At 43.5% G+C, this 14,246-nt stretch overlaps 1 long non-coding RNA gene across 1 annotated transcript in view; it reads left to right on the top strand.

Annotated features, from left to right (window-relative positions):
* Positions 1-13,925, top strand: part of LOC115945678 (uncharacterized) — a 33,164-nt gene extending 19,239 nt beyond the window's left edge. The window contains exon 3 of the long non-coding RNA XR_004079958.1: positions 13,638-13,925. This is a non-coding gene — a long non-coding RNA (uncharacterized lncRNA). The remainder of the gene's footprint in view (positions 1-13,637) is intronic.
* The last annotated feature ends 321 nt before the right edge of the window (positions 13,926-14,246 follow it).

Here is a 14,246-nt window from a genome sequence, read left to right as displayed (position 1 = left end):
ATGTAGATCATCAGGGCACTACTTAATGGGTGAGATTGTGGGAAGTTGAATGCACAAAAGCAGTTATTTTGGGAGGATTATATCACCATGAGGAATACAATGACTAATGCTGGGTTCTCTAAGAGGCATTCAAGTCCTATCCACATTGTTGTCCTGCTTAAAAGCTGCCAGCTTCTGGTAGCATTCCTTAAGTGGCTTTGGTTGTGTTGCCACTGTTTTGAATATGCAACTATGTGCCTCAAAACTCAGTGCTGGGTTTAATAGCACTGATGGAATGTCCAGCATCTGACTGAATAGCAGGCAGTTCACTGTGCTGCATGGTGCTAGAGTGTGGGCCTGTTTGGTGGTGGTGATGACACGGAGGTGCTCAGTCACATTAGCCTCTCATTGGCTTCATTCATCTTCCATTCTTGATATCAGTTAGAAGGGCAAGTACTCATTCCTGTATCCTTCATCTGCTAATTATATCCACTATTGGTATATATTGGAGATGCACCAGAACAGATGATGTTCAGAACTCCATCATCGAATTGCAGAAGCATTTTGACATTCAACTTCAAAATCTCGTGTGAGACACTTGTGCTTCTTGAGCATGTTTGATTTTTGGATCTGCATTTTCTCTACACTGTAATGCAAATTCTCTTGTTTTCTTTTGAAAGCCATATCTAGAAACTGAGAATTCATTTTCTACTGCTTTCCACACTTAGCTTTTCCAGCAGTGAGTTGTGAACTCTTGCTTGGCATGAGAGTAGGGCAGAGTAACATACATAGCCTGTGACAGCAGCAAAATGAGGCTAACAAATATCCTACCGAGGATGCAGTGTGACAGCTTCATCCATCCAGCTGAATTTGCATTGTGAGTATGAAATAGCTGTGTGTCATGGGCCACTGCCACTGCACACAATCATTTATTTAATAACTCAGTGCACAGACATTAAAGGGGAGCCATGCAACAGCACATCATTTCATTGAAGACAAATAAGGAATTAAGATATGGCAACATTTAGGAAAATCTGGTTTGTACTATTCCATCAGCATAACTTTAATGTTCAGCCAGGCAATGCCTCAGGTGTAAAACGGACAGAGTTTTTATAAAAAGTGGCCAAGGCATGGAGTGCAGCATCCCAGGCTGCTGCCCGGTGGTGGTTTCCTTTGTGCTGAATATGAAGGTTGCCATTTTAAAAAGATCAGCTTATTGCATTGCAGTGTAATGTATTGGAGTTAGTTCTGCAACTTGCACTAGGTGTTTTCTGGCATGTGAACCAGGTGTAGGGTAAGCCTCCTTAAGATCTTGACTTTATTTTTCTGTAGAGAAAGACAGGCTTGTTCAGCCTGAAGAAGAGAAGGCTCTGGGGACACGTTAGACCAGCCTTACAGTATCTTAAGGGGAAAGACAGGAACACCGAGGAGGGACTTTTGACATGGGCATGTAGGGAACGAGCAAGAGGGAATGGCATTAAACTGAATGAGGATAAATTTAGCTTAGACATGAGGAAGAAACTCTTTACTATGAGGGTGGTGAGTGTTTCTAGCACTGGCACAGATTGCCCAGAGAAGGTGTGTCTGCCCCATCCCTAGCAGTGTTCAAGGCAAGGCTGGACGGAGCTTGGAGCAACCTGATCTAGTGAAATGTGTCCCTGTCCATGGCAGCAGGTTTGGAACTGGGTGACTTTTAAAGGTCTCTTCCAACCCAATCCATTCTATGATTCTCTGATAATTCACACAGAATTGATTGTATTTGATGAAATGCCAAGTGCTGCAATTCCATCACAAGGAGAGCTAATTTTAAGTCATGTGGAGTGCTTTGAAATCAAGGTTCTTAAATTCATCCAGAGAGGAAAAATGAAGAAACTAAAATGCCTAAAACAGGGGTCATTCTGAAAATGTGTTAATAAGCGTGAAAGAAAATGCTCTGTCACTTTAGATGTGTTCCCAGGAATTGCCTTCAACCCATGTGTTTCCATGTGTAAATAAGGTGTCAAAGGTCAAGGAAGTTTGTTGGCACGTACAAACACCTCTAGTGAGTGATAGTGCAGTTGTGAATGGACAGTGACAATATCTCAAAACCAAAGTTAGAGTTTAGGAAGGCCAGGCCTGAATTTAGGTATGGCAGTATGTCACACTGAGAAAAGGGAACAGTGGCAGTTTTGTGTAAACAGAGGGTTTTATTGTTGTGAAAAATGTAAGGGAAGTTAATAGAGTCCAAATGTGAAACTCTGAAATCTTTTGCTTGCACTTTAAAATAGTGTTTTTTCACTGCTGTGGGAATAAAGGATTCTTCATTTTTCTCATCAGTGGGAGTCTAATTTTAACAGTGTAAAAAAGGTTCCATGTTGTCTGCTGTAATGGTAAGTCATCAGACTAACTAGAAAGGAACACTAAAGGTTGTCGCTCCCCCTTAGCATCAGCAGTGCTAAAGCTTTCCTCACAGCCAGGCCAGCTCTAAACCTTCAGTTCTTATTTGCAGCACTCAGCTGTGTGCATGAAATGTCTCCTGGGTTGCTTTGCTTAATAGCAGTTTAGAATAGAAGGGCCTCACAAGTGAGGTGTTCAAAGAATTGCTGTTCTTGAATGCCTGTAGAAAGGCGTACTGGAAAAGCAGAAAAATACCAAGGGCAGAAGCTGCACAGAACAGCTCAAGAAAAGAGGCATGACTGTTTTGTTGTGTTTATCTTCATTGGCATAACACAGAAAACACAGGTTGCTGTTGTTATTTCTGCTATTACTACCATAGCTGCGTGTACAGGCTGTCTGCAGTGTTTACTACTTCCTTGCCTTCTCTCAAATTAGAACAGCCTAGTTGTAGGCTCAGTAGGTAAGTGACTGTCTTAGTCTTGGTTGGAATTGGATTGGCCACTGGCACCCTATTTATACCTGAAATACACAGGAATGATCAAGAGCATGTTGTGCAGCTTCTGAAACCAATACTGAGTAGTTATTCAAACTGTCTGTTGGTATAAATGGATGCCACCTCATGGATTTCAGTGGCATATCATCCACTAAATCAGAGGAGGTGTCTTGGAAGGAATGTAACAGAAAAGAAATGTTCATATTCAGTTGTGTGTAGTTCTCTGTTGCTGTTATCTTGTGATATTTAAGGCAGATTTTGACTTGAGGCCAATGTGTGTTTGGCAAGATGGCTAAATAGCTCAAAAAAAAAAATCTCTCTAAAAGCACAAGAAAGTTACAAGATACTCTACTGGCAGGAAACAAGTCTCTAATTTAGCTTAAAACAAAGCAATGTGGAAACTCTTAAGAGTTTTGCTCCTTAGCATAATAGTTTATTTATCCTGCACAACTTGTCTGCAATTACACATTCTTTCAGGAGCTGATTTCTAAAGCAGAGCAGCACAGAGGAAGAGTGTGAGAGCTCTGTCTGCCAGTTAAGTGGAAGGGCAGTCAGTATCCCTATGTGCATTCTTTTGGTAGAAACATTTTTCCATTGGTTTTTACCTTGAGCTTGCTGTCAGTGGATTTAGGTCCTCCACTCATTACTGTAAATGAATCCAGAGGCATTTTTTCTAATCCAGTTTCAGATGTGGCTTTAGCTGACGCTGCAGATCAGGTCTCAATGTTAAGATTTTGTGCTGTTTGGATCATATGAGGGGAGGTACTTTATTGCACATCTCATCCCACAGACCTCTGTTTTATCCCTGTGAGCACCGAACCATGCATAGCTAACATTTTAACTCCTTTAGATGCAAAAGATGGGGAAGAAGCTGATCTCAACTGCCAACTTATAGGAAACAAAAGATAATGTGAATCATACTGAATGTCATTATCATAATAAGGTTCTCCTCTGTAGTGCCCAGTGGCTATAACTTCCCTCTCACAATGTATATATGTCACAGCGGCACAAGCTATGTTGGCCTTCCTATCTTGGCTTGTTGCTAGTAGCAATGCCATTACACTGTGGTTTGCTTCAGTGCTGTAGGAGTAGCTTGATGTATATGAACAAAAGTGGAGAAACAATGGGAAGCCCCACTGGGAATTATTTTGGAATTGCCCAAAGAAAACAAAACTGTTTTGCTCACAAGACTCAGGATTTGCAGTTTTAAAAGCCTTTTTGGTTTCTTCACAGCTGTAATTCCTGAGATTTGTCAGTCTATTTGGAGCATTTTTGTCCTGAAGGGCGTGTCAGAGATGACTGCTAATTCTGGCTAGAAAGCTTGATTTAGTTAGCAGAAATCCCGCTTTGCATTTGCTAGATGCTTTGTGGTATATCAGAGAGGTTGCTTGTTGACTGAGGAAGTCTTCAGGACTTGAAAACCAAAGCTCTATTTCTTCCAGAGGGGTAGAATTATAACAATGCGTGAGGACCTTGATAATTTAGAAAGGAGTTTTACATTCTTTGTCTGCACCACACTGTTTTTTGTCATCAGCTGTCTGATCTTGTTAATGATCTTTTTCGTAAGTTTTAGGTATGATTTGGACTAGATTGAATAGATAAGTTATGGCAGATCTTAACTACAGCTCAGTTCTGGAACTTGTGGAGCACTTGAATAACGTGATGTCCTTAAACATGTGAGAATGTAGGCACAAATGGTTGTATGAAGAATAAGAGCATCAAAATATAAATGTCTACTATCTCCTTTGACTACATAAATGAAATCAATGGAGAAATCTGCATGCTGTGTCAGCTAAAATGAGTACTAACGTAAGAGAAAGCACATGAGCAAATGAGTTTAGGGGAAGCCACATAAATCCTGTTTCTCAAACTTGTTCATGGAACATCCCGGGTTTCTGTGTTGGTCTATAGCCTGATCTCTGGAATAGTCTGCTTTGGTGGTGTTCTACTGCTGCTTCAATAGAAGTGTGACTGAAGGAGGTGATCCTGCCCCTTTACTCTGCTTTTGTGAGATCCCGCTTGGAGCACTGTGTGCAGTTCTGGTGTCCTCAATAAGAAGGACATGGAGCTGCTTGAGCAAGTCAAGAGGAGGCCACAAGGATAATTGGGGCTGGAGCACCTCCTGTATGAAGACAGGCTGAGAAAGTTGGGGCTGTTCAGGCTGGAGAAGAGAAGGCTGCGTGGAGACCTCATAGCAGCCTTCCAGTATCTGAAGGGGGCCTACAGGGATGCTGGAGAGGGACTGTTCAATCAGGGATTGTAGCGGGTAGGACAAGGGATGATGGGTGTAAACTGAAACAGGGGAAGTTCAGGTTAGATCTAAGGAAGAAGTTCTTTACTGTAAGTGTGGTGAGGCACTGGCACAGGTTGTCCAAAGAAGTGATGAATGCTCCATCCCTAGCAGTGTTCAAGTACAGGGTGGACAGAGCCTTGGGTGACATGATCTAGTGTGAGGTGTCCCTGCCTATGGCAGGGAACTGGAACTACATGGTGTTAAGGTCCTTTCCAGCCCAAACCATTCTGCAATTCTATGATTCTGAGTGGATACATAAACACTCTTCTATTTCCTCTTTCTCACGTTTTCTTGTATGGTGGTTAAGTATAGGAAAATTATACACTGATGTTATGTGCTCATGCTCCACATCACTGGAATCCATCTGTAAATATAGAGCTGTTGCCACACAGCAGGTCTGTATGCTGCGTATTTTGCAAACAGCTACACCTACTCACCAACAGGATGAGGCATCAGGGCTTTGATTCTCAGGATGCTGTGCGTACTTGGAGCCTGCAAGTGCGAAACTGCAGTCATTCCAAGGCTGACTTGACTGATTTGGCTGAGCGTTACTGTTAGCAAGTACTTCCAAGGCGTGGGGGGAAAGGGGTTTCTGGTTCTGAATGGGGAAGGCTTGATGAAGTTGTAAGGCAAGCTACAGCAAAAGCTGCAGGGCCCTTGCCTTGCTTGTGTGGGTGCCTGCCTGTAGATGAGGGCAGGTGTAAACTGTCTGGAAAAGCTCTGGCTCTCCGTATCTGCTGTGTCCTGTTGGGATATTGATGTAGATTCATTGTGGTTCTCCCCCATGTGATGTGTCGTAAAGGAGAAGTGTGTGTTCCCCATCCTCCCTCCCTCTTCCTTTTCCCTTCCCCACCCCCCCACAAGCTGGAGGGCCAGAAGGTGGGGTGGTACCTCAGGATAATGGTAGCAGAAGGCGAAGGAGGCAGACAGCTGGCAAGTTCTGCCCCAATATGCTTATCTGAAAGAGGCAAGGAAAAATGCAGAAGATGTGATGCCTGAATGGCCCACTTTGCAGCAAAAAGGAAGATTAAAAGTAAAATTAGTTAACATCTTGCTCATTTCAAACCGCCACACGCCAGCTTTTTGCTCCAGCCCCCCCCCCCCCCCCCCCCCCCCTTGCCTTTTCTCTGTGGCTTTTCAGAAGGGAAGTAAGGGAAAGGCAGGGAATCTGGGACTGCAGAAATCATTGTCATGAGCAGCACTTCTGAAAGACTAAGCTCTCCAGGGAGTCTTCCTGAAGGCTCTCTAAGTGATCTTTTTGAGACAAGGCAACTGGCCCAGAGAGGCACTCAGCCACACTGTGCTACCAGAAGCTTTGGTTCACTCTACTAATACAGTATCACATGAGTGTTTGGGAGTGTAGGGTAGGAAAAGAGGCACAGGCAACAGAACTGCTCAGTCTGACGTTGAAGGGAAGCTCTTAACCATGACCTCTTGGGAATGGGTACCCTTAGGGTAACAAAAGACGTTATTGAGATGTTGAGTAGGGGAGATCTTGCTGCTGTCTACAGCTGCCAAATGTGAGAGTGCAGAGAAGGCAGAGCCAGACTCTCCTGGGGGGTGAGCAGGGTGAAATGGAACACAGAAAATTCCAACTAGATATCAGGGAAAAATGAATTCCCTGGGAGTGTGTTCAGGCATTCAAACAGGGACCTGGAGTGCTGCTGTGATCTCCATTCCTGGCTGTGGTCAAAACTTAAATGAATAATTCCCCAAAACAGATGTGTGTGTTTACTTGACCAGCCGCTGCTTCTTTGGACAGTCTGATCAACACATCCGTAATTTTCAGGATGCTGCAAGCGTGTGGTGGTTTGGTTACAGTTACTACTGGGAGCAATGCTTGAGTTCCCTGAAGAATGTGGTAGAGATGGCACAGGAGATGGCTTGGGTTACTCAGCTACATGTGTGTATGCTTTGAAATGTGAACTAGTTCCATCCTCTTGTTTTTTTCTTGCTTCCCCATTACCATTCACCTGACCCAGGCATATGAATACATGAGGTTTAGATGGAGTATGCCTTATTTCATATATTTGCCTGTGTACCTCTGATGGTGTGGGGAAAGCAATACATTAACAATGGAAAGTTATTTAGTGCTGCATGGAGCTAATTGCATCTAATCACTGTTTACATCAGGCTGGTTTTATGGTAGACAACAAGCCTCATCAATGGATTTGCTCATTAGACATGCTGTAAATCACAGAGCTGCTCTGGCACCTTGCATATTGTGCTCCCATTAGCTATACTGCCTTTTTATATAGCCTCGAACAAAGAATAGTAGTCACTTGGACATGGAGAGATGCATTGGACTTTCCTCTTGGGAGTGCACCAGGGAATGATCCATTTGAAGTTCCCTTGTAAAAATGTGTCAACAGGCTGTTGTGTTTAGGTGGGAAAGCATGTGGGAAAGCTGTCAGAAGCTTGGTGAAGCAGCAGCACAGTGCACAGCCATGGTTAGGAGTTCAGACAGATGTTTCCATAGCTGTTTTCCATGGCTCAGAGTGGAGGGATAATGCATCCTGGCTGAGGCAGCAGTGTAGGTAAAAGGTGCAAGTTGATAATTCTTAACAAGAAAGAATGCCATTTGAAACTCACACTCAACCTAACATTGTTTGCTTTTCATTCACTGTTCAAGAAGCTATCCTATAGCCCTGTTTCTTGTGGTGAGGGTCAACACCAGATAGCTCCCAAGGAGTGTGAGAGAATGGCTGTTCTGGTGTTGAATAGCCTGCTGAAGTGGAAGTCATTGCTGTGTTGGCTGCTGTCACCTTGGTGAAGGAGGCCTGTTCCATGGAGGAGAATAATTTCCTATCTGAGCAAATTCCCTTTGTCAGTTAAAAGAAGGGATCAGAGCTACAGTTTGTGTTGTGCTTGCATGAAAATTCTGCATGTTTTTGGGAAGCTGGTTTTGCCACATAGAGCAGTTATAGAAAAATTCCTTGCAGGAGGGTAAAGGGGAAAAAAAGTGGTGAGTTTTGCAGGTTAAATAGCAATGTGGTGGGAAGTCTGTTTTAATTAGCTGAAGTAGTGTTTTTTTCCTCTTTGGTTGTTCCAGTACATGTCATACAACTAAGAGTAACTTGTTCATCTTCAAGTTGTATACTGGGTCACTTGATTTCCTCCTTCCTGATTAAAGCATGAATAAACGTTTTGTCTTTCTTAACAAATAATCTTTTCTGTCACTTCAGTTTGTTTCAGCCATCCCCAGTAATCTGAGGGTTTGTGCTGGTTTTTTTTTTTTTTACTATTAGTTTAAATGGAGTGCAAAATGAGAGTATATGGGTCCTTTATGTTACTTTGATATAACTTTCTTAGGAATTAAAATGACCAGTCTATAAAAGCGGAATTTAGGTGGACAAGAGAGTTAAGAAAGGCCTTTGCTGGAAAAGATGACAGGTGCTTTGTTTTGTCTTGGGATATGTGTTCCACTTTGCTCACTGGAAATCTCTCATGGAGGATGGCATTTGGCTTTTCCCTTAGTAGTGCCTTATTTCCTCTCCTGCATACCTATATTGATACATGTGTCTCTTATCAGGATCTCTTATTCTGCTGGCTATATTCAGTGCTATGAGAACAAATCGAAATTGAGAGCAGCTGCTTTACCATCAGATGTAGGAACACTGCTTGGGGTGGCATAACAGTTGCTATTTATATACAGTTTGAATGTACAGTCACACTCATCTGCATGGCATCTCTTTGGGGCACCCCATCCTCAAAAAGAAGAAATTGAAATGCTTACTGCAAATGAGCTTCTCATTTTGTCAGGCAAGTTGTGTCAAGAAGATTTGTTTTTCTTTTGATGTCTTCCTGTCGTGGTTTAAACCAAATTCTGCACAGTTCGCTCACTCAACTCCCCACCTTGCTCCCCCAAGTCCCAGAAAGTTAGGAAGGAGAATCCAAAGAATGTAGCCCCCACGGATTGAGATAAGAATGGTTTAATAGCTAAGGTATAACACAAATCACTACTGCCATTACTACTACAAATAATAATGATACAGCCAATAACAAGTGAAGAGAATACAACACCCCACCAGCCACCGACCCATAACTCACTCCACCCTGCCCAGCCGAGCACTGTGTGCTCCCTCCTCCATTTTCCTCCAGAGCTCCACCCTTCCAGCTCTCTCTCCCAGTTGCATCCTGGGCATCACGTGCTATGGTATGGAATACCTCATTGGCTAGCCTGGGTCAGGTGTCCTGTCTCTCCTTCCTCCCGGCCTCCCCTCCTCCCCGGCAGAGCACGTGCTCAGAAAAGGCCCTGAACAAAAACACCCTCAAACATGCTCACTATCAAGCAACTGTTCCCAGCCCAGAAGTCAAAACACAGCATTGCACCAGCTACAAGAAGGAGAAAAAATGACTGCTACTGCTGAACCCATGACACTTCCTAAGATATAAGTAGTGTTTTGTAAGAGGTTTTGGCTCCTCTTTCTCAGGACAAATAGAAGTAATTATGTAAAGAAACTATGTTATGCTGATTCAGAGGTGTACTGTCACGCAGCAGCACTGCCAAACTCAGTATCTGGTGCAGCATGATGGATAGATGTGGTTTGATGAATGGTGTGTGCCTGGGCATCCTATTAGAGCACATCCACTCTGGGAAGATTAATTGGTTCGGATTGTACTGGCAGCTTTCAGGACTCAACATTCTAGGTTTATCTCTCTGTCTTCCACATCAACTATAGTGTTGTATGCTCAAGTCCAAAAACATACAGGTGAATTATACTGTTCCTTATGGATAGATGGAGGCTTTGACTGCCTTCTGCAGCTCCTGTTACCAGGACACAGTGGTTTCCAGGACAGCTTAGGAACCCCCAGGAGCATTAGTTGTGGGTAGGAACTCTTCTGCTGCATTTCTGGCTACTGTTACTGGGTTTTTCTTCAGTCTCTACAGTCCCAGCTTTCTGCTTTCCTAACACTCGCAGCAGGTGGCAGCCTCAAGCATGCAGAGCTAGGAGACTAGTGCTGCAGAAATCCTGAGGCTTTCAAAGATTGATAGTAAGGAGTGGGGAGAAAAGACCTAAACCAGAATGTGCTTCTTGAGTTTCTAACAGTGCAGGCTTTTTGAAGGTTTTTAAGAAACTGCCACCAGGAGAATGAGCACCTTGATGTTTGTTTGGCTTTTGTTGTTGTTTGTGTTTTAATGATGTTGGTCAGTGTAGAAACTGATTCATACAGCACAGTTGTAGATGGCATGAAACTCACGAGTCTGCTGAGGAGTAGAGATGGACATTGAAGGCACTGAATATTCTGCTAGTTCCTTTCAGCAAGAAATCTGTAGATGGAGCACTTCAGCATGGGTTGGAGTAGGGTGGTGAGGTACACTGCAAACAGTGGAATGTGGAGAGCAAAAGGGACTGGTGCCTAAGAGGAATGTATTTTATACAGAAAGATATGACAAAGGAGAGAGAAGTCTGAGGGGAAGGTACACAGATTGCATGGATAATAGCCAGTGAAGAAGCTAATCTGGTCACCAGCCAGTGGCAATTCCCAGAGGACTGGAGATTAAGGAAGGGACAGTGCACTGTATTCCATATTCCTTGTGCTCCTAGGGCTATCTGAATAATTGATCAGTTATCAGAAGGTCTGTTTGAACAGGCTTGCTTGTTATGTTTGCCTATATAAACACATACTGTGAGGCATCCCTACCTATGGCAAGGGGTTGGAACTGGATGATCTTAAGGTCCTTTCCCAAACCATCCTACGACTCCATGTATATACATCCCCCTTCTCGGGGCACTTGGACTGTGTAATGAGAAGCTGCCTGTGAGCTCTGAACGTTACACACCACCCTGCAGAAGCACAGATACTTGGAAACACAGCTTCCTGTCATGTTGGTTGCCGTGCACTGAAGCAGAGAAGCCTTGCTGCAGTGTGTGCATGTGCGGATGTCCTCTGCCTCCTATACCCTGACTGTACAGTTCTGTAAAGGCAGGGAATTGGGAGAACAAGTGACAAGTGGTAGTAAGGGCCAGCAGCTGGCAGAGGCAGAATAAAGAGTAAGAAAAAGCAAAGGAGGAAGGTAAAAGCATTGTGGAAAATAAGAGGGACTTGAAATAGGAAATACGTGATCAGATGACTTGGGCTTCAACCCCTGGCCTGTGGTTTGCACTGTGGCAGCTCTCATTCAATGGTTCACCTGAGATTGCTCAGCACCTCAGCAAAAAAAAAATAAGCTAAGAAGCCAGGCATCCAAAATCCAGATCTTATCTCCCCTATTATGTATAGGAGAATCCATGAGGTCCATAAGGCTCTTGGAAGCTACACAGGGGCCAGAATGGTGTGTGTGGGGGCTGAAGCTGCTTATAGCAGTACCTCTTGCTCCTAGTTCAACATTTTAAGAATCCAACTGTGTGTCAGGAACTAAATAACAGCAGTGGGAGAACCTATGGGTACTTGAGGGTGAGAGAGGGAAGACAGCACAAGACCCTAGGTGGAGTTAGTGATATACTGCATGTGCTCATGCCTCTGCATCTGTCTCTGTTAGCTGGCTAGTTGGGTTTTTAAGACAGGGAAATTTGATATAGATCTAAAGAAAATGAAAATACCTAGGTTATTTTGTGAGTGAGGCAGTCTGAGAAAGATGTGCTTGAGGGAGAAATGACAATCATAAGAGATGGTGGTAACCATTTTGGAAGAACTGAGGCTTCCAGCCAAGCTGTGAAAGCCTATGGCTTCTGGGCACATGAGATGGCATTGTTCAGTGAGTTCTCTAGTTGTACTCTGCCATTCCATTTTGTATATCCAACTGTCTTTCTGCATTCACAACTATGAGGTTTTCTTTAACCATCCTGGCCTAGAAGGATGACAAGGCCACACACAGGGAAAACCTTGTTCTCTGAGTACTGTGAGAGTTTTGAGCTGCTGAAAGCTTTGGAAAATCAGCCAGTTAATTAGTTGCCTGATTAAGGAATGACTATTGGGGAAGGTCCCTATGTGCTTAATAGAGTTCATGTAATGATACATAATCCAGCAGAGGGTAGGGAAGGATGAAAAGTCTGGGCATCAAAGGTTTGCAAATAATGCTGCAGCTTCTGCAGCTTGAGTTTTCTGGCAAAGCACATTCTCCCAGCCAAAACCATTTGATATTAGCATCCCTCCCTCCCAGGCTGCTGGATTTAGCAAACCTCTGGAGTTCCGTTTTTTTTTTTTTTTTCTTTTCTTGTGTCTTTCTGTTTTTTTCCTGGCCTTGTGTCAGGCAGTCTGGACTTTTGGAGTGAATTCCTCTGCTTCTGCATGCAGAGGTTTTGAGAGATTGCTGCCTGCACTGATGTGATGTCCCTGTCCCCTGCTCTTATTACATGCGTTTTCAGTTTAATAATTGTGTGTGGATGGCAGATTTGGTGCCAAAGCCCTGTGCACCCAAAGTCATTTGGTGAAGGAGTCCATTATGCTTGTGGCTTGCAGTGATAAATTCCCTGTGATGGTGGCAGCTCACAGCAGCCTTCTCTCGTAATGGCATTCTGCTCTTGTTGGCAGGAATCCCTGGGCAGGAGACACTGCCCTGAAACAGCAGAAATGATGAGAACAACAATAGCTAGACAGCTCTGGGAGACCAAAAAATCATAGAGGGATTTGAGTAATTCCTTTTTTGGGATTGCTGTACTGAAAGAAACTTGTAAAGGAAATGCAAATTGAGTGTCTTGATGTTCCCAAGGAAAAAAAGAGTAGTGGATTAACCAAAGAGATACATTCCTAAATTAAGTTTTCCAAAGTAGATCAAAGGGATATACCTGTAGTACCTTTGTAATTGCAGAAAAAAGCCTTTTGTAACTTAGGCATAAAGGAGGTGGCAGGGGGTGAGGGGGCCACAGATGACACATCTGAATCAGGAGCAGCTTCCAAATGAGGTACTTTGTCAAAATCATCTTTCTTTTTGGTGTATGGAACTCATAGGAACTGCACACTAACACTTGGAAGAGTTGGTGCCACATCTGTGCTAATCTAATTAAAGCAGTACAAGCTGCTTGTCGTGGCCCCAAATGAAGTAGGGTCATGTCTTTTGTCAGTATTTTACGAATATAGTAATTAGGGTATAAAACAATAATCAAGAAAGATATCATGAGTGGAAACAGTTTAGTAGAGTACTGTTAAGAGAAAATCCTGAAATATCCCTACTGTTTCCAGAGCCAGTTAATCTGGATTTATAGATGAGGAAAAGGTTTCCCAGAGGATGGCTGGAGAAAGAGCTTATATGTGGACCAAAACATTTGATGGAGACCTTACTGTTGTTCCTTCCTCTCTCCTTTGTTTCTAATCAGGTTGGCCCAGTTGGCTCAGTCTGTGGCAGTAATGCGCTTTGATTTGTGTGATCGGGTTTCTTGCTCACAGACACATGAATCTACAGAGCTCCGTAAGGCAAATGAAAATGAAACTTTGATGATTAGGAAATGGTTAATAGTGAAGAACTTGGCAGTTGGAACAGGCACTTGGAGGGTGTTATGCTACCTGTTTCCTAATAATTAATTTTAATTGGCTGCTTATCTATTTGTGTTGCAGAAGTGGTGGGGAGTCTTTGCCACAGACCTGGGCCCCAAGCTGAGAAGTGCTGAGAAGAGGACAGTGCTGACAGCCTGGTCTGGTGATGGACCACAGTGAGATTGGTGGTGGTCTGAGAAAAGAGAACTTGATCACTGAAGTGAGCAGCAGAGTTCCCTTGTGACCATTTTCTGCAGGCTCCTTTCCTGATCCCTAGGCAGTGCACAAGAGAGCTGAAGAAACAATAATTTCATCAGCTACTCCATGTATTATAAAGACTATTCTGTGCACAGCTGCAGAGAGCAGCACAGGCACACTTTTTTTGCTAACTAATTTATTAAAAGTATGGGTATTTCTTTCAGTGTGTTATTTGCAAGTCTCTTGCTCCTCTGTCATTTGCCCTTGGCTGCAGTATAACCATAAAACATTTACTGCAAAGCCATGAAGAGTCCATATGTCCATTTGATCTGTCAGGCCACCAAGAAACTGGGCTTGTGGGGTAGCATAAGGATATCTGAAGGTGACACATGCAGTCATTTGATGAACAGAGATGCAGAAGGGGGTTTCTGGCAGCCACTACCTTGGCATTGACAACTTGTGATGGTGACCAGGTGGGGTGTGTTATCTTAA

Source organism: Melopsittacus undulatus, chromosome 5, assembly GCF_012275295.1.
Source record: "Melopsittacus undulatus isolate bMelUnd1 chromosome 5, bMelUnd1.mat.Z, whole genome shotgun sequence".
In the NCBI taxonomy this organism is placed as follows: Eukaryota; Metazoa; Chordata; class Aves; order Psittaciformes; family Psittaculidae; genus Melopsittacus; species Melopsittacus undulatus.
Note: the sequence above shows the minus strand (reverse complement) of the source record. Positions and strands in the feature narration are given on the sequence as shown.